Source organism: Ursus maritimus, unplaced genomic scaffold, assembly GCF_017311325.1.
Source record: "Ursus maritimus isolate PB19 unplaced genomic scaffold, ASM1731132v1 scaffold_26, whole genome shotgun sequence".
Taxonomy (NCBI): Eukaryota; Metazoa; Chordata; class Mammalia; order Carnivora; family Ursidae; genus Ursus; species Ursus maritimus.
Window position 1 is genome coordinate 12,015,440 of NW_024425119.1, and position 20,903 is coordinate 12,036,342.

At 36.3% G+C, this 20,903-nt stretch overlaps 1 protein-coding gene across 2 annotated transcripts in view; it reads right to left on the reverse strand.

The window, feature by feature from the left end:
- The window catches only part of LRP6 (LDL receptor related protein 6), a 197,896-nt gene that overhangs the window by 151,013 nt on the left and 25,980 nt on the right, over nucleotides 1–20,903 (reverse strand). The gene's annotated exons all lie outside the window — the stretch shown is intronic.

A 20,903-nucleotide genomic window follows, 5' to 3' on the forward strand; every position in this document is an offset into this window, starting at 1 on the left:
AGGTAGAGCCTAAGTTGGTGACTTTACCCAGGGATTAACCAGCCCTGAGAATGGGAGCCATCTGCCCCTGAAGCTGGGAAACACCACCCCCCATGCACAGAAGCACCATATGGCAAGGCTCAGACTCCACTGCATTTATACTTTAATCTTTCTTTGGTATCTCTAGAATGATGATTGTAAACAACCTATGAAATGAATATGCTGTATACTATGAATCCTGCAAAGTGGCTCTGAATAATAAAGCTGATTTGACAGTGTTTAAAACACACACACACACACACCACCACCACCACCACCACCACCACCACCACCACCACACCACACCACACCACACCACTGCATGTATATAAGAATAACTATAAAGGAAACTGACAATATCAAATACTGGTGAGGACACAAAGTTACTCGAGCTCTCATACACTGCTAGTGGGAATAAAAAATGTTACAGCCACTTTGGCAAAATTTCAGTTTCTTATAAAGTTAATTATAGTTACCACAGAACCCAGCAATCTGACTCTTGGGTATTTACCCAAGAGTAATGAAAGAGAAATAAAAACTTATGTTCACACAAAAACCCGCATACAAATAGTTATAGCAGCTTTATTTGTAATTGCCAAAACTGGAAACAACCCAAGTGTTCTTGAACTAATTAATGGATAGACAAACTGTAATACATACCACTCAGCCACAACAAAACTAGTGATACACAAAACAACATAGATAAACCTCAAATGTATTCGCCGTATCAAAGAAGCCAATCGCAAAAGGCTATACATACTGTATGATTCCGTTCATATGACATTCCGGAAAACTACAGAACAGAAAACAAGTCAGTAACTGTAAGGAACTGAGAGTGGGGGCAAGAAGGTAAGTACAACAAAGCATAAGGAAATTTTGGGGGGTGATGGAACAGTTCAGTATCTCAGTTGTGGTGCTGATATCGACAAAGAGTCTCTGACTGAACTCTGGCCAGGCTCCACTGAGTCCTTTCTCAGCTGGGTCTCAACTCTGGCCAACAGAGACTTGAACAAAATACTAACATAGTTTCTAACAGCTCAAGGCTGCATCCCTAAGATGACCCCAGTCCCTCGTAAAGTGTCTGCCTAAGAAACTCACTGCTGCCAAAAGAATTTACTGTTTGTTCCAGCCAACACCTGAACATAGGGCCCCTGTCTGCCAGTCTCTGTGGGAGGGTAGGAGACTTGGATGAGTGCCAGTTAGCCAACCCAGATGGTTTCACATAGACCAATTTCCCTTTCCAGCTTTTTGTAATTTATCACTCCCCTGACTCTACTGAACCCCTGCTCACCCCCTCCCTACTCCCTCATTCTCCCTTTAAAACACTGAGTTACCTGTGTACAAATCAAAGTAGAGTTCCATTTATGCTGCACTCTTTTCCAATATATTACTGATTAAAATTTGTCCTTACTGTTTTAACTAGGGTCCAGTTTTTTTCATCTTTAACAATACACAATGGTATGCATTTGTCAAAATTCATATTATCATACACTAAAAAAGGTGAATTTTATCATATGTAAAATTATACCCCAGTTAAGGGAAAAAACAACAGCAACGAGCTTCTGAACCATCAGCAATAATTCACCTCATTAATATGTCAAAGAAAAATCATATATGGTCATCTGAAATGCAGAAAAGTCACAACAAACACCAATTCTAGAAGTTTTGCTTATATCAACAACTAAATGCACACACCTTTTCTCTAAAGCAAAAATAGGCAAACTATGGTCAGGGGTTCAAATTCAACCCATGCCTTGCTTTTTGTACGACCCTATAAGCTAAAAATGGCTTTTTCATTTTTAAAGGTTGAAAGAGAAAGAAAGAGAGAGAGAGAGAAGAGAGAGAGAAAGAACGAACAAACGAAACAATGAACATCCAACAGAGACCATATGTGGCCCACGAAGACTAAAACATTTATAAACTGGACCTTTCTAAAAACTTTCACCCACCCGTTGCTACTCAAAATGTAGACCATGTACCAACAGCCTCAGCAAATCTCAAGTTCTACCCTGAACTACTACATCAGAATCTTTATCTGATAAATAAAATTAAAACCAAAGTATTACCACCTTTCCATATAGATGTGTCTTTGTAACATCAGAGAACACCCAGTAAACACATAACAATAGAAGTCATATGTACAACTCTAGGGGCACCTGGGTGGCTCAGTCGTTAAGCGTCTGCCTTTGGCTCAGGGCGTGATCCCGGCGTTATGGGATGGAGCCCCACAACAGGCTCCTCTGCTGAGAGCCTGCTTCTTCCTCTCCCACTCCCCCTGCTTGTGTTCCCTCTCTTGCTGGCTGTCTCTCTCTCTGTCAAGTAAATAAATAAAATCTTAAAAAAAAAAAAAAAGTCATATATACAACTCTAGGAAATACTAAGCAATATTTCTAGGATAAATCTACATCAATTCAGAAAAAGCATCAGTTAAATCTCAATGATACTGTGACTGCATTTTCTGAATCCAAAATTATAGCTGACACAGTCCAACACCAAGATAAAGTATTTTAAATCATTCTCCCAGAAAATGTGGTAAGCATTCATGCCATTAGCTAAGCATAATACAAATTACAAAGATGCTCCAAGGTTTTTAAGAAATATTTCCCTAATTATTTCATTCAAGCTCTTCATTTGATCGAAAGAAAGAATAGGGCCTGTATTTTCCCAAGCCCTTATATGGCATGCTATAGTCATTTATCTCAGCCTCCCACGAGGACTTGAAAATGGCCATTCTACAAGCCTTGCCACAAACTGTTTAATGGAAAATTAGGTACAAGTATTACCTACCCTGAAACTCTGTTTCTGTGTCTCCTCTTGGAAATGAAAGAGAAGAAAGCAGCATACCACGTAAATTTAACAGTAATCTAAAGATAATTAAAATATTGCAAAATACAATCATTACTCTATGACCAAGGGTTATGTATTTGTTTGTATCAATACAAATCTCCCTCATATCAGAAGTCATTCAGCAATATGATTGGTAATACACAGGTTTGGACTTAGGACTCTCCACATTCTGTGAGATTTGACAAATCCTACAATACTTTTTAAAGCAAATGCTGAAAATATTAGCTATACTTTCCTACTAGTCCTACCTTAATTTTTAAAAAACTGTGGACTAACTCCAGGGCTCAAATTTTTACTTTTGATTGCTTTGAAGGTAATGAACTAATCTCATTTAAAATGTACACTGTACATTAAAATATGAGCTCATACTGATGTCTTCAATTCTAACCCATTACCATAAGTATCATTCTAGCCTCCTCTCATTGTTTATCTGTCACTTCCCACTCAACAGTAAGAAACCTGGTTCCCACCACATACCATCTATTTTACTTAATTGTTTAATTCTAGTATGCAATCAGAACTGTTAATTGTACCCCTATGGGAAGCAACATCGACAACTAGAGCACACTGCTTATGTGCAGTTCCTTTTGCCTTTAGTCTTACAGGTTCCATGCATTTCCAAAGTTAATTAGGTCAGCACCTTTCCTCCCCAACTCTATTTAGTGAGATTCTTTCATAATTTCTAAGAGAATTAGATTCTTCTGTCTCAATCTGCAATATATCCCAGGATCCTCCAACCTCCTAAATGATTTTTTTAAACTTTGCATACATTAAGTTCACTTTTCGAGGTAAAGATCTATGGGTCTCGACAAATGTAGAGTGTGCTTTTTTATGATGCTTCTCATCTTCTATAAATATAAAACATCTCACAAGCGATTTTACCACTCATGCTTCAGGCATACACACACATTTCCAAAGCCACCTTCAATTCTACTAAACAGGATACAGAGTTTACATGTTTGCAGTCTTATCTCCATGCACATACCACTTTTTCCACAAACTCTGAGGAGATTCATTTCAGAAAACTTTTGCTTTCAGATTACCAACAGTTGTCTGCTCCCGATTAGGCTTCGAAGAAAACAATGTTATAGTTATATAAGAAAACAGATTTCATATTATTTTACAATCAAGTTCTGAGAGTTTCACTTACACTTCTACCATTAATAAAGTAATAAAAGCTTATAAAAACAGTTATGAATTCATTTTACTGATTTCACTTCCACTTTTGGTCTTCCTATCTATAAACTGAGATGATGTAGATTCACTTACAGTCTCACTGTAAAGATTTTTAAACAAAGTCAGTCTAGTCTAAACAGTATTTGCTTACTGTAGATAAACTATTTTAATAAGTAACAGTATTATTAGATCCAATACCAATGGTTCAGGGAATTTGAGGATATAAATAAGACATAAGAGCATATAGGTTCTATTCCTGAAAGCCTGCCCCAATCCAGATAAAAACCTCTGAAAATTCCTAGAACTCATCTATCAAAATTAAAATTTCAGACTATACTATGCAAGATCCTCCTAGTTAATAGATATATTATTCTTCTCGCATGCTTCATGTATTCAGATTTTCAATGCAAAAAAGTAAAGCCCTGACTTTCAACTTCCAGTCCAGCATATAAGCAGCTGAGAAGCCGTCACTCCATTCTAACGACAAGCAAAACCTGAACAAACTAAAAAAATCAACCATTCTTAGATCTGTCAGAGAAGTAGGGTTACAGAGCAAACTGCTGCCCTCAAAACTGAAGACAGACAAGCAAATCCAGAGAGTCACAACTTACAAGAGCAAAAACCTATAAACAGAAACTTCCACGGGAACCAGTACCAGGGTAGGAAAACCTAAACTGTATTTGACCTGCAAGAGGCTTAGCGTGGACAAATGTGAAAGTTAAAAATTCCAGAGGGAACCAATCATGAGGGGGCCCTCACACTTTTTTAAGTTTTACCTCCAGGAACTCCACCAGGTCCTCACAGTGAAGATCAGTGAAAAATCACCTCATGTTCCAGCAAGGGGGAAGGATAAGCTAGCCATCTTTAAATACATTAGCGCATTTTATTCTTAACAAGCCTGTCCTCAAGAATTTTATCAGAGCCTAACCTGTTGGGATTTTATCAGGGCCTAACTGACATAAGGGAAGGGAATTACCTAACTCCAGCATTCTGCAGCCATCCTGCCCCACCTAAGGGGGGGTAAAAAAAACTGAGATGCATTTGTGAAGCTCACAGCTCAGGAGCACAGGCTCACTAAAAGACTGAGACCTAAACACAGAATTATAGAATGCTTCTCCTCTTCCAACACCTCAACAGATTTCTAAAGGCCTATTTACTACAATTCCTTTTACTCAGTATACTATCATGGCCAGCTTTCAACAAAAAATTATAAGGCATAACTAAAGGGAAAAACATCTTGAAGAGATATGGCAAGCATCAGAAACAAACTCAGATATGGTAGGGATGTTGGAATTATCAGACTATGAATTTTAAACAATCATGACTAATATGCTAAGGATTCTAATGGAAAAGAGAGGCAACATATAAGAACAATGAATAATATGACCAGAGAGCTGGAAATTCTAAGAACCAAAAAAATGCTGGGGATCAAAAACACTGTAACAGAAATTAATGCCTTTTTTTTTTTTAACAAAAAACAGGTTTTTATGTATTTATTTGTCAGAGAGAGAGAGAGAGAGGGCACAAGCAGGGGGAGCGGCAGGAAGAGAGAAAAGCAGGTAGAGGGAGAAGCAGGCTCCCCACTGAGCAAGGTGCCCAAAGCGGGACTGGATCCCAGGACCCTGGGGTCATGACCTGAGCCAAAGGCAGACGTTTAACCAACTGAGCCACCCGGGTTTCCCAAAATGAATGCCCTTAATGGATTCATTAGTAGATGGGACACAGCTGAGAAAAGAATCTCTGCCCTTACAGACATGTCCACAGAAATAGCCAAAGAGGAAAAAAAGATGGGGGGGGGGAGGGTGGGAAACAGAACAGAATATCCAAAAACTGTGGGATAACTACAAAAGATATAACATATGCATGATGAGAATACCAGAAGAAAAATTTAAAAAAAGGAATATTCAAAGCAATGACGACTTAGACTTTCTCCAAACGCCAGATACCAATCCACAGATCCAAGAAGCTCACAGAAGAACAAAGCAGCATAAATACAAAAAAAAAAACCCCCAAACCCCCCCCACCAAAAAAAAAAAACCTAAGCATATCATATTCTAACTCTAGAAAACCAAAGATATAGAAAAAATCTTGGGAAAAAAATTTCAGGAGAAAACACACACACACACACACACACACACACACACACACACACGACTTCTCGGAAACCATACAAGCAAGAAGAGACTGGAGTAAAATATTTAGAGGGGTAAAAGGGGAAAAACCTACCAAGCTAGAATTCTATACTCTGCAAAATTATCCTTCAGAAGTAAAAAAAGACGTTCTCAAACAAAAATTGAGGGAATTTATTGCCTATAGACCTGCCTTGCAAGAAGTTCTGCAGAGAGAAGGAAAATGTGTAAGAAACTTAGGTCTACACTAAAGAGAAGAAAAGCGTTTGAGAAGGAATAAAGTGAATATAAAATTAAAAATTTTATTACAGAAGGGAGGAATTAGAAATATTTTGTTCCATTCAATTTTGCTGTGAACCAAAAGCTGCTCTTAGGAAAAGTTTATTTAAAAAAAAGACAAAGCCCTGTTTCAGTTTGCTGTTCTACAAAGCTTGGTGCTCATTTGTACTGGTAAGATTGGTACCAAATCCTCAATTGGTACATTTTCCCAAAGCCAGCTAAAGTATGTAAGCACAGGAAGGAATAAGAAACAGCCTGAAAGAGATAAATGTTATTCCTAAAATGTAACAAGTGAGTGCCTCCAGTAATGCAATGACCTGACAGCAGAATGAGGCTCTGTGCTTGGGTCTTCTCCACACAATATTTTTCCCTAGGCTCAAGCTCAGAATCTGCCTTATGAGACTTTATCCTTCCCCAGGAAGTGCAGTAAAATGGCAATTTTACTCCTAGAGAGTCAGGAGAGAAGTATTCATGGCACTCAGAGATGCATCAATGAAGCTGATTCAAAAGGAGTGGAAGCTACTAAGTCCTGCTGAGAGGACACTATACAAAGATGTGATGTTGGAGAACTGTAACAGCTAATCTCAAGGATGGTACCATTTTGCAAACCCAAATTCATCATTCAGCATGAGGGGAAGAGAACAACCCTAGACAGAAAATATCTAATGGGATTTATCCTCCAAAACTAGACGAAGTATCTTCTGTATCCAATGTAGATAAAGATTTACTCTGTAACTTGGGTTATGGTATCTGAGGACTTTATTTGGGCCAGGTAAGGACAAAAAGTTGAGTCACAGTATTTTAACTTTATCAAATGAATACCAATTTATATCCCTTAGTATAAGTCTAGTGTAAGACAAGACTAGCATGTTCTGCCCTCAAATATGTATAGTCCAGACATGGTACAAAGATAAAATATCCCTACAAATGCAACAGACATCTAGGTACTAAAAGAAAGTAAAGGTCCATTCTATGTGTCAAAAAAGATTATGTGAACTAAAAAAACTACGAGTTTATAAAAGAGCTTTAAAAATTCCCAGTAAACAGGACACCTGGGTGGCTCAGTCAATTGTGTATCCGACTCTTGATTTCAGCTCAGGTAATGATCTCCGGGTTGTAGGACTGAGCCCTGTGCTGGGCTCTGCACTGAGCAGGAAGTCTACTTCAGATTCTCTCCCTCTCCCTCTGCCCCTTCCCCTGCTTATGTGCACTCTAAAATAAATAAATAAATCTTTTTTAAAAATTCCCAGTAAACTTTTTTAACTTTCCAATTTTTTCACATCAATGTATCATATGCAGATAATTTAAACACAAAATTGGATCCTTTAGGGATTTCTGTTTGCCATTTTTCAAAATAATTCTGATTTCAAAATTTCCAGAACCAGAGTAGAGTTGCCAATACAAAGCATCAGGGGCAATGAATGTCAAATAAGTCATCAAGAGTTACATCTGCATTGGAAAGGTAAGGGAAGGCCATTTCCAGCACTAAAATATATAACATATACAAAGTCTGGCTGTAACTGTTAAGCTGCTATAAGAGATTTCAAGAGGGGCGCCTGGGTGGCAGAGCGGTTAAGCGGCTGCCTTCGGCTCAGGGCATGATCCCGGCGTTATGGGATCGAGCCCCGCATCAGGCTCCTCCGCTAGGAGCCTGCTTCTTCCTCTCCCACTCCCCCTGCTTGTGTTCCCTCTCTCGCTGGCTGTCTCTCTGTCGAATAAATAAATAAAATCTTTAAAAAAAGAGAGAGATTTCAAGAAATCACGTGGGTTATGGAAAAGGGCACCTGCTAAAAGCCTGAGTAACATACTAAGGTATGAGACTTAATAAAGAGCAACATTTAGGTGTTGGTACTCTTAAAACAGAATTAATCTTTAAAGGGGATTGGGCACCAGCCAATAAGAGAAAGGTGTAAACTTTTTATTTAAAGATCTATTAGAATAAAACACCAGACTGCAGCAGAATAGAGATTTCAGGACGCAGGGGAAAAAGAAAATTCTGAGGAAAAAAACATTCTCCATATTCTCTGTTAGGATTTGACATAAACATTTTCTGTTATTAGAATAAGGAATATTTGATACTGAGGCTTCAAACCTCCCCCCTTAAGTCAGCGACTTAAAAATTAGACTATGAGGTTGAGGCACCTGGGTGGCCCCGGCTGAGCATCTGACTCTTGGTTTCAGCTCAGGTCACTGGTCTAATGGGAAGCCCAGTGTAGGGCTCCGCACTCAGTGGGGCATCTGCTTGGAGATTCTCTCCCTCTGCAAACCCCCACTCACACATATGCTTGCTCTCTCAAATAAATAAGTAAATCTTAAAAAAAAAAAAAAGACTATGAGGTAAACTTCTTGACTACATCACTTTATCTTTCCAAAAATAAAAAATAATTGGGGTATACATATTAAGGAATAGGTTTGGTTTGGCTTACTTGTTTTGTTTGGGCAGTTAACCTAACTTAGAAATCTATGATTACCTAAAAGTACTTAACTATAAAGTTGCTAAATTCAACTAGCTGTGTAACATATTCTGCAAAGGCTTTTTATCAGCATTATTTTTAAAAGCCAATTTTAGTATCCTGTAGGAAATGCAAGAGTGTTTGATAAATATGTCCTGTGGCTTCTCAAAAGCCAGGCTACAGGCGCATATAGAAGAAATCTCTCTTCAGCAACAATTATTACTAACTCTCCAATTATGTGGTTTATTTGGCCCCTAATTTATTTTGGCTTCAATGGGTTCTATTTTGGCTCTGACTTAAGAGAAGATAAACATTCTTACTTGATACTGAAGAATTAAATATATATGGTTACAGCGCCAGTTTGCAATAGTATTCACATCTGCTACTCATCAAAAATCAGGAACCAGTACCAGGTTGTTATATGTTGTTCACTAGTTTCCATACAAATGTAATTTTATTGTTGTATCTGGCCTGATATCCACTGCAATACTTTCTGGAAAACAAATTTTAAATGAAGTGAAGGGTGGAAGACAGGTTTTGTGTTAATTAGGAAGTAATCACAGTAAGTAAAGAAAATATTAAGTTTTCAAAACTTCAAAATTTCTTACGCCAGAAAATAAAAATACCTCAACCAACAATCAGAGTATATTCCAGCCATTTTATACAAATATATTTTATACAAATTTATTACATTCCGAAATGTATAATGTCTATAATTAGGTAAGGGTAAAATAATAAATTTTCCAAAATATTCACAAACCCTTAATCTAGTGCGTTACTCAATCTGAATCTACTTTCCCCTAACAAAAATATTCAGAAATGCTCAGTTTCAACAAACTTAAATGAAGGGATAATTTTTCCCCTTTATAAGATGTAATTACACACAATGGTGGCTAATTAAGAAAACATTTAGAATTGAGTCATAAAAACTAAGTGAACCAGATCTATACTAGATCATAAATCACTTCATGATCCTTGAAGTCACTTATATAATCCTACCTATAATTAAAAGAAGTCATTAATACATGTATTAGAAAGTATGAATAATGCTCATCATGTGCATATATCTACAGTAAGAAAAGGCAATATTTAAAAACATGAAAATCAGAATTTATGTTTCTGATAATTTAGTAACAAAATAACCAGAAATCCCTCCTTTCAAAAAACCTCTAGAACCACTGGTTAGTCTTCCTACTTGACTTACACATTGTTATAGTCTGAATGTTTGTGTTCCCTCAAAATTCATATGTTGAAATTCTAACACTCAAAGGTGACAGTAGTAGCATGTGGGGCCTTTGATAGGTGCTTAGTCATGAGGACAGAGCTACAAAGCAAATCCTAGGATTCCACCACGTGAGGACACAGCAAGAAGATACCAGCTATAAACCAGGAAGGCGGCCCTTATCAGAAGGGGACCATGGTGGCATCCTAATCTTGGACTTCCCAGACTCCAGAACTGTGAGCAATAAATTTCTGTCATTATAAGCCACTCGGTTATAAGCTACCAGGCAGTATTTTGTTAAACAGCCCAAAAAGACCAAAACATACATATACACAAAATAAAAGTATATAAACACTCTTAAATGTACAGCTAAGGTATCATGAAACTAGGAGAAATCTCCAGAGAGCCAAAAATGAACAGGGAGGTAAAAAGCAGTACATGCCTGATGCTACAGCAAGCCTGTAGGATTTTCTCATCTCAGAAACTGAGGGACTTCTGTTTCGACAGCAAAACAGGGAAGAAGATAAAGCCTTGACACATAAGAAGCACCGTGTTAGAAATAAGATTCTTGGGGCGCCTGGGTGGCACAGCGGTTAAAGCGTCTGCCTTCGGCTCAGGGCGTGATCCCGGCGTTCCGGGTTCGAGCCCCACGTCAGGCTCCTCCTCTATGAGCCTGCTTCTTCCTCTCCCACTCCCCCTGCTTGTGTTCCCTCTCTCGCTGGCTGTCTCTATCTCTGTCGAATAAATAAATAAAAAATCTTAAAAAAAAAAAAAAAAAGAAATAAGATTCTTGCACAAAGCTCAGACCCTCAGGGAACAATGAAGCAGAAAAATCTGCCATTGGCAGAGAAAGGCAAAGAAGCTTTTCAGTCTTGGCCTATGCTCTGAAAAGGTGGGAAAAAGCACCAAAAACTCTGTAACCACAACACCGCCCTCACATAGGTTTAGGGTCTGAATTAATTCTCTGTACATGGTACTCCAAACATTAAATATAAAAAGTAATCTCTGCTTAAACAAGGTGATAATATAGATGTACACATTTGTCAAAACTGCACAGCGAAGATCTGTGCATTTTACTATATAGAAATTATACTTTAATTTAAAAACAAAAAATAAAGTTGTTCCTGGAAATACCTCTATGGTACTTGGCAGAAGCAAACTAAAGCCTCTCTGGAGGAATATGCACCCCCATGAGGCCACTCAGGATTCTCAGACAGCCCTCTGAAGATCAGCTCATAATCCGAAACTATACGACATCTAAGGAAACAGTTCACCTTAAGCAAGAATCAGCAAATATAACAAAAACAGAAGTGAATTTCTAAGAACTTCAGACAACTGAACAATCTGATAGAAATTATAAATATTTAAAATGATTAAAACGCATAAAAGATAGAATAAAATACATGAGATAAAACATCATAAAACAGCAACAAATATCCCTAAATAAATAATACAAAAATGATCCTCAGTGGATGTTAAAACAATCAAGAGATGAGGAACTGGATATTGGTATGGTATAGAGGATCAGCCCACAAATTATTCACAGGACACAAGAGGAAAAACTCAACTTTATAATAAAGATATTAATTTTCACCATCTGAACCCAGTGTATAATCTCCGTATCACTACAAGTAGGACAAGACATTACATACTTTCTGATGTGATAAATACAAAGTACTCAGAACTGTACTGCCTATGACGTATTTGTGCAAAATACTGAATTTGTCACTTAAGTCTTCTAGTCTAAATCTCATAAGAAATAAAAAAGGATAAAAATAAGTCAACCATCACAAGGATCTCTTAGAAAATCCAAAATCTAAAACATGCTAATGGACAACTGTAGAATCTTTCTAAAAAGTCAACAGGATGAGAGAAAAACAGGGAGGGGACACTGTTCTAGAGAAACTTAAGAGGCATAATCAAATGCAAACTGTGAACCTCGTTTTGGATCCTGATTCAAACATATCAACTATAAAAGACATTTCTGAGACTATTTTGCATATCTGAATATAGACTAATTTATAATATTGTTCATTTTAGGGCATGTGGAAGATAATGGTACTGTGGTTATGGAAGAAAATGTTTTTCTTTTAGGAATGTAAAATGAAGCATTCACAAGTGAGAGATCACTGTGTGGGTTTGCTTTAAAATACCTGAACTAACAAAACAGCTTAAAGGTCTAAACGTAAGAGAGTGGTTGAATAAACTATGGTACATTTATACAATAGAATACTACTATCATTGCAAAAAAGAATGACGAAGAGCTATATGGAATGATATTTAGGATGTATTGTTAAGTAAAAAAAAGAGAGAGAAAATGCAAAAGAGCACTTTAGAATGTTACCCTTTCATGTAAGAAAAAAGAGAACATAAGAAAACACTCATGTATTAGTTCATTTGTGCAAAAAGGATTTCAAGAAGATAAAACCAAAAATTAATTAGAGTAAGGTATCTATAAATAAGAGGGAACAGACAAGAAAGGGAGAATAGGAGCAGGGTAGAAGGATGGGGAGGAAGGACACTACTCAGAATATAACTTATGTCATCCCTAACTCTTAAAAACGTGGCAATTGTTTCATGTAACTATGATATAAATCAATACTTAAAATCAGCTAGGATATTGGGGGGGATAATCAAAATGAATACAAACTGTGATAAATGTATTACAAATGAATAATATAGCCACACTGCAACAGATAAGAAAGAAATTACCTAAATAAACTTGGAAAACAGTATTTTGACTCTGCAGACAGTAGTTTCATAGTATTGTATTCTAGACAGTAAATTTCTTGCTCACAAGAGTTTAGGTTAGCAATTCTGAAACCCCTGCACACTAGGTTTGCACACAACATACAATATATCGTATATTTGATAAATATCTGATATTTATATTGATAAACCAGGTTTCTCACTGTCATAGAATCGACCAAAAAAGGAAAAGGACAAGACTATAATGTAATATTGTAGTGGTGGATTAGAACTGGATTGTGGTGGAGATATCAACATGAACTCATGTTTTTTTAATATAGAGATAAAGATGATAACACACAGAACTATGTGTATGTGTACACATCCATGTATTTCCTAACTATGTCTAGGGCTTAAGAGTAATGACAACCTAGTAGCAAAGACCACACCTAGCTTCCAGATCTTAGTTTCTTTTTTCTTTTTTTTTTTTTAAAGATTTTATTTATTTATTTAACAGAGATAGAGACAGCCAGCGAGAGAGGGAACACAGGCAGGGGGAGTGGGAGAGGAAGAAGCAGGCTCATAGCAGAGGAGCCTGATGTGGGGCTCGAACCCAGAACGCTGGGATCACGCCCTGAGCCGAAGGCAGACGCTTAACCGCTGTGCCACCCAGGCGCCCCCAGATCTTAGTTTCTAAATATCATTTGCCAATAAAAGGAGACAGAGCTCCTTGCAGAAGTGATTGATTCTAAGCATGAAGCAGAAAAAGGACGAGTCTGAAACATCTGCTGTCAGACCATAAAGTACTTAAAAAATGATGAGGGCCTATCAAAGGGACAGAGGAACAAACTTGAAAGAGTTCCCAATGGCCAAATCTGCGACAGTTTGAGCAAGAAATGATGACAGTAATGGTCTGTATAGAATAAAAGAAATACCTATGAGTCCATACTAATATAAATAAGTGCGAAGGACAAGACAGCTCTTCATTAAAGCAGAATTTAACTAATAATACATGTGGGAGGAGCAACGGAACTAGAAAAATCACCATGTGGCAAACACCATAGCAATAACTGTTGCAGGTAAAAACCATCAAAGGATGCTTATATTAGTGGATAAAAGTATAATGAGAAACAAGATAATTGTATAACTTCCAATATTTGTTACAAGGAAAAAATAGTAAACACAGTTTAAAAAAAAAAAAAGACTCTGGCAGACAACAAGTAAGTAATCAAATGTAACATCACCATTATCTTCATCATGTACCCTGTTGATATGATGCCTGAGAAGAGCACACATCACTTCTGTGGTATTCTTGCCCAAAAAGTATAACCTTAATCAAATCATAAGAAAACATCACACAAACCCAAACTGAGAGACATTCTACAAAATGACTGGCCAATAATCTTCAAAAGGTCAAGGTTATACAGGCAAAAACTGCCAAAATGTCCCAGATTAGAAAAGACTAGAGATAACAATTAAATGCAATATGGGATCCTAGACCAGAAAAAGGACACTAGTGGGAAAACTGGATAAATTTAAATATGGTATACAAACTAGTTATAATAACATTATATCAACATTAATTTCTTGGTCTAGATAACTGTTCTATGGTTAAATAAGATATTAATATTAACGGATGCTGGGTGAAAATTATACAAAAACTCAATATTATTTTTCTAACTTTTTTCTAAGTCTAAAATTATTGATAGACTACTCTCTCTAGTTTCATGTAAGCTAACATTTTCTCATCGTAAGTCTTTAAAATGAGGGGCACAAGAACTTCTAGAAGAGCAAAATATAGTCATTGATATAAAAACTCAACGGATTCATTAGACTGCAAAATTAGGCACACCTGAGGAAAGAATTAGTTATCTGGAAGACAAGTGAAAAAATAAACCACATAGTAGCCCAGAGAGACAGAGAGACTATCAATATGAAAACAAGATTAAGAGGCATGGAGCACAAAATCAGACAGTCCATCATATACCAAACAGGAGTTCCAAGGGAGTCTAAGGATGATGAAGGAAAAGTAAGAAATAATGCATAATAAGTTTCTAGAACTACCAGATAACAGTAATTTTTAGATTCTACAAACATGAATTCTAAACAGGATAAATAAAAATGGAGCCAAATCTAGACCAGGGTAGGAAAAGCTGCAAAATATCAAAACTTAAGAGATGCATAGGGCTGCTTTTAAAGAACCAGAAAGAATAAACAAAGTACTTACAAAAGCAACAAGAATTAGAAAATACCAGACTTCTCACAGTAACAAGTAAAATCAACAAGTAAAATACCCTCTAACAACTGAGCAGAAAATAACTATCACCCAGATTCTATCGTCAACTAATTATCATTCAAGAATGAGGGCAAATTAAATACATTTTCAGACGAAGACGAAGAGTTTACCATTAGGCAACTTTTGCTGAAAGAAATACTCAAGAATATACTTTAAGCAGAAGGAAACTGAACCCAAATGGATTAAGTGGATGCAAAAAGCAATACACGTAAGTAAATCTAAAAACAAAGATTTTATAAAATCCTCCTTTAAATAAAGCTACCATGTTGCATTTTAAAAGTAATTCAATTTGCAAAACAAAACACACTGCTTCAGCAAGATACTTTTCATGAAGAAAAAAAGCACCAAAAGTGGAATTGGAAAATCTCAACTAAGAATCTGGCTGTCTCTTATTTTAGCCAAGGCCCTGGTTTCTTCAGCCACAAAGTGAAGGCATTTAGCTGTAAGAGCCTCAAGATTCCCTATCAGTTCTAGGACTTAATGGGCAGAAAATAGGCTTCCCCAGTTTACCAGGACGTCTTTCAAAACTAATTTGTTGAGAGTTCGGAGCAAGATCCTTCATACACAGAACCAGTGTTTTTAAAGCAAAGTCCAGTATGAAGCTTATATTTTAGGATAACTGGCTATCTGCTTCTATGCAAAAGCTATGGAAATTGATTAAATCTCAGGGAAAGAATAAAGAAATTGATGTACTTTAAACTGTTCCATATTTCAAGAGTTAATGAAGAAGGAAGGAAAAGGGTGGTCCAAGTGGTAGGAAAACCAAACAGTACAAAAATCAGGAAGTCTTAACAGAAAATTTCCAAAAGGAATATAGTATCAATATTAAACGCTGCAAAAAAATACTAAAGACAATCATTTTAGGGACGCATGCGTGGCTCAATTGGTTGAACGTCTGCCTTCAGCTCAGGTCATGATCCCAGGGTCCTGGGACCAAGCCCCGAATTGGACTCCCTGCTCAAAGGGAGTTGGCTTCTTCCTCTGCCTCTCCCCCTGGCTTGTGCTCTTACGCATGCACGCTCTAATAAAAAAATAAAATCTTAAAAAAAAAAAAAGAATAATTTTATTCCTTTTTCACAAATTAGCTAGCTATCTGGCAAACAACTCCTTCCAAAATCTTAAAGGCTCAATGACACAAATACTTGGTGCCAGTCAAAACTAATTTACTGCATTTCTAAAGAGCCAGTCACGGTGGAATATAGCAAGGGTACATAAGATCACCAAAATACAGAGAGCCAATACTCAGTTAAAGGTATCCTATTCTTGAATCTCACAAAATTTCATTCTTCCTTCTGCTAAGGCTGAATTAAAATGTCAGTGCTGCAAGCAAGGAAAGCTTTTCTTTAAAAAGCAAAGCTGTTAAGAGACAGGGCTAGGTAAAGTCATTTAGTTATACTACAAATATTCCCTTTCAGTATTCCTTCAATAAAAGTGGGCCTGGAGATATGGGACATAAAAAAATTTGACTACATAATTACAACTCAGTCTAAGACAGGGCAATGGATATCACTAGATATAAATAACTAAAAATTGGATGAGGGTTAAGATATTTTTTAAGTAGGGGGCGCCTGGGTAGCGCAGTTGTTAAATGTCTGCCTTCGGCTCAGGGCGTGGTCCTGGCGTTCCGGGATCGAGTCCCACATCAGGCTCCTCTGCTGGGAGCCTGCTTCTTCCTCTCCCACTCCCCTGCTGTGTTCCCTCTCTCGCTGGCTGTCTCTCTGTCACATAAATAAATAAAATCTTTAAAAAAAAAAAAAAGAAAGGTATTTTGAGAATATACATATACACACACACTTATTTATTCTTAAAAAGTTGGGTTTTTTTTCCATTTTCAAGGGCCTTCAATCATATCCCAGAGGCTGGTAAAGCCAAGACACTAATCCAGGAAATCTGGCTTTTCTAACACATTTCTCTTAGATTTGGGATAATCTCAAAAACCCCACCTCCAAACTATATTGAATCGATATAATCTGCCCGAAAATAACTGGCTACAGTTTTCATTCTTCAAACAAAAAGAATCTTTTGACATTTTAAAGTATTTTCTAATTTACATCCAGTGGAATCATCAAATTGGTTTTAGGGGTCAAACAGCCATAAAAAAGGAGGTTGAGTATAATGACCTATACAGTAAGGGCAGCAGAAACAAAATTTTTCTGTTCCACAGAAACACATTCTAAGTGTAGCATACCTAAATTATGAACTTGTATAATGTCCATAATGTGTAACTGTAAAATAAAAACTTAAAAATCGATACAGTGTACTTATTTAAATACCTCACTGTTTAAACTTAATGTCAAAACTAAAAGAAACCCATCATTTTAGAGATGAGAAAACTCAAGTCCAAAGGAATGAAGTGACTTGCTGGTAAATAAGAGAGCTAGATGTGACATAAACCAAGCTCTATTATCTTGATAACTTAGTTGAAAAAACTAAAAATCTTAAATATGTTTTAAATAAACAATCATAATTAAAACAATACTGGGGTAGAATTCACGAGATGATGCTAAAATTTGTATTTGCTTAGAAAACACTTTCTCCTCTGACAAGGAAAACTAACAGGATTATGAAAGAAAACATAAGGTCTGGTCACTCAAAAAATATTTATTGAACACCGTTAGGTGATAGGAATGATTTTAGTCATCTGGAACATACCAGTGTAGAAAATACTTCTAAACATACTCAAGATATGATAATTATATGTATATAATTGTTAGGGAAATTACATATTATTTTTTTCCATTGAGTTAGTTCTGCAAACATTTTTAAGCAGAACTTTTAGTGTTATAAATATTATTCTTAATGATGATAAAAATATATTTTAAAAATAAGTATCTTTCAGGGGTGCCTGGGTGTCTCAGTCATTAAGCATCTGCCTTCAGCTCAGGGAGTGATTCCAGGGTCCTGGGATCGAGCCCCGCATCGGGCTTCCTACTGGGAGCCTGCTTCTTCCTCTCCCACTCCCCATGATTGTGTTCCCTCTCTCGCTGGCTGTCTCTCTCTGTCAAATAAATAAATAAAATCTTTAAAAACAAAACAAAAAAAATATCTTTCAAAGCTGTTCAGTACAAATTCACTTCATACTGAATCACTAAAGCTTAACTTTTTAAAAAATATCCAAAAGAATTTGGAATATGAAAAGATCCTTAACAAACAAAAAACCCTTAAAACTACTTTATTTGTACCTGAGACAGCTGGCCCTCAACATCACTAAGATCCGTATAGTTGCTGAGGAGCAGACTGAGAAACTCCACAAGCAGAGCAGCCAAATAGTCAGGAATTTCACTATAAGGATACTGTTTCCTATAACTATGGTTGTTCATTCCTGGAACAATTTCTGTACACACATTTTCCTGTTCCTTATTCTGAATTCTACACTGCCATCACTCAAAAGAAAAAGAAAAAAAAAATCTCAGACTAACAGAGGCCAAATTTAGGGAGGGAAATAAAAATCTTCCTTCAGTCTAGGCTAAATGGACTGATTACACAAAGAACTCCATACATCCGAAAGCACACAGATGTCTGCACCAGTTCCCAGGGCTCAAACAATACCAGTCATTCAATAGCTTTCCTTTTACATAAGCTGATGTGAGAGAGTTCAGTCAGCTCTTCTGAACCTTATAACCCAGGATACTGGACTCTGATAAAGCCTACATTTTTCTTCAGCACCGTTTTCATGTACTTTCTCTGGAAAGTAAACTTCATTTCTCCCCCCAAAAATAAATCTGGAAATCATCTCTTCTGTTTGATAAGTGATGTACTCAATCTAAAATTACTTTTCCAGTAAAACCACAATCCTTAACATAAATCTAAGATCAACAATGAAGACTGACAGAACATATTTTTAAATGCATGAGTTTAAAATATAATTTTACAATCCATCATGCTAATTACCAAATGTATACCATTTGGCTGCATTCTATTTATTTTCAGTTGTGTAATTTCAAAAATAGCCATATGACACATAACTTTCCAAAAATTAAAAAAGATTTTAAGAACGGGGGGAGAGGGTAAACTTACACACACATTCATACACATAAGCAACACTAACCACAACCATCAAAAATAATGAAAAAATATTTCACTAAGTGTTCGACCAAACTTAAGGCCTCAGGAGAAATAGTGTTCACTGATCATCCCTTAGAAGCTTAAATAACACTACTTTCTACACTTTTATTGATTCTTCCAGTAATTTTTTGATCAGCCGAGTCTCTGGTGGTTTCTCACCTTCAATACTGGAAGTTGCATGGGTAAAGGAAAGCCACAAAAACTCTAATGTATTTTTTAATAATATGGTAAACTTACTTCGTAAGACACTTATCAGACCTGACACCCAGAAGTAAAGCTCATTAGTATAGGGCACGAAATGAGAATGATTCATTTAATCATCAGATGATTAGATCCTGAATAGTCGAGAATTGCCTATAAATTCAGCTCCCGTGAATATGTACTATCATAAAATCATTATCCCTTGTAGAAATGATCTAGATGCTGCTCTGGAATTGTGGTAATCAAGCTATTTTATCCACCCATCCTCCTTAAGAGCTCTTGTGGCCCTTCCAATTCCCTTTAACACTCTTCCTCTCTCCACATACATCCTATATAATACAAGTAAACATGCTTTTGAAGAAGGAAAAGTTCTCTTGGCCAAGTTTTCTGTCCTTAAACAGATTGTAAATCCTTAAAGATATTCCCCCCTCTCTCCCCAACAAGAGTACAAAAAGCAGAGCTCTGAACATACTATTTAAAAAACATTTGGCTGAATTGCCATCATCGCCCTTACAGTTACAAGATTATATTTGTCAAAAACAATTTTTTAAAAAAATATTTCTCTTTTCACCAAAGTACTATTCCCTAATGACCACTAAAGCACCAAAACCCTGTGTATTCTATAAAGCAGTAACCTCACAAACATTTCAACACTCTCTGCAACTCACAAACTTTGTTGGCAAAACACAGATTCCATTTCTCAAAAATGTCTTGCAAGTTCTCAACAACCAAATTTTTCATCAGTACAATTTACTGCATATCCAACATCTCTGACCTCCTCCTTGGGACAGTCAACCATCTTTCCTACCACCAGAGCCACTATATTTTCTGATGACTTATTAAGAGACCATCTGACTTTAGCAGATACCTCTTAAAGCCCCTCTAAAAAATACATAATTTTTATATATTATATAAATTATACATATGTGTGTTCCAGAGCTTCTCACCCTAAAGTTTCACTACACTGTTGTCCATATTATCTTTCATGGACAGACAAATCTTTTCATTTTCCTACAATATGGCATCTTCTTTAAACTTTGTCACCAAATAAGGCCTAATATCAAAACAAAGGAGCATACATAAACCTTTCTTCCATTTTTCCCCACGTTCTATTACATAATATTAATCCACTCCCTTTTATAAATGTGTTTTAAAGCATTCCAATAAACTTGAAAGTCAAAGAAAACAAAGTGTTAAAATGGTTATATGAAGGCTGCTTATCTTTACATTTTAAACAATTATGAGTAACTCATTTCAGGTAAATATTTAGTTATTTACCATGACAGACTCTGGCATAACAACATATTCAATAAACAAGTATCAAAGAATGATATATGGCAGAAGTGAAGCATAGAAACAGAAGCATGCGATGACACAGTTCACATTTTCTAATGGGATTTACCCATAGCTTTAAGTTTCCCTTCTCATCAGAAAATAAACCCCTACAGCAAGTATATGTTTAATTAACTAGAAATGAGTTCTTTAACAACTTAATTTTTTATATTTCATTCAATACTGACATATTAAAT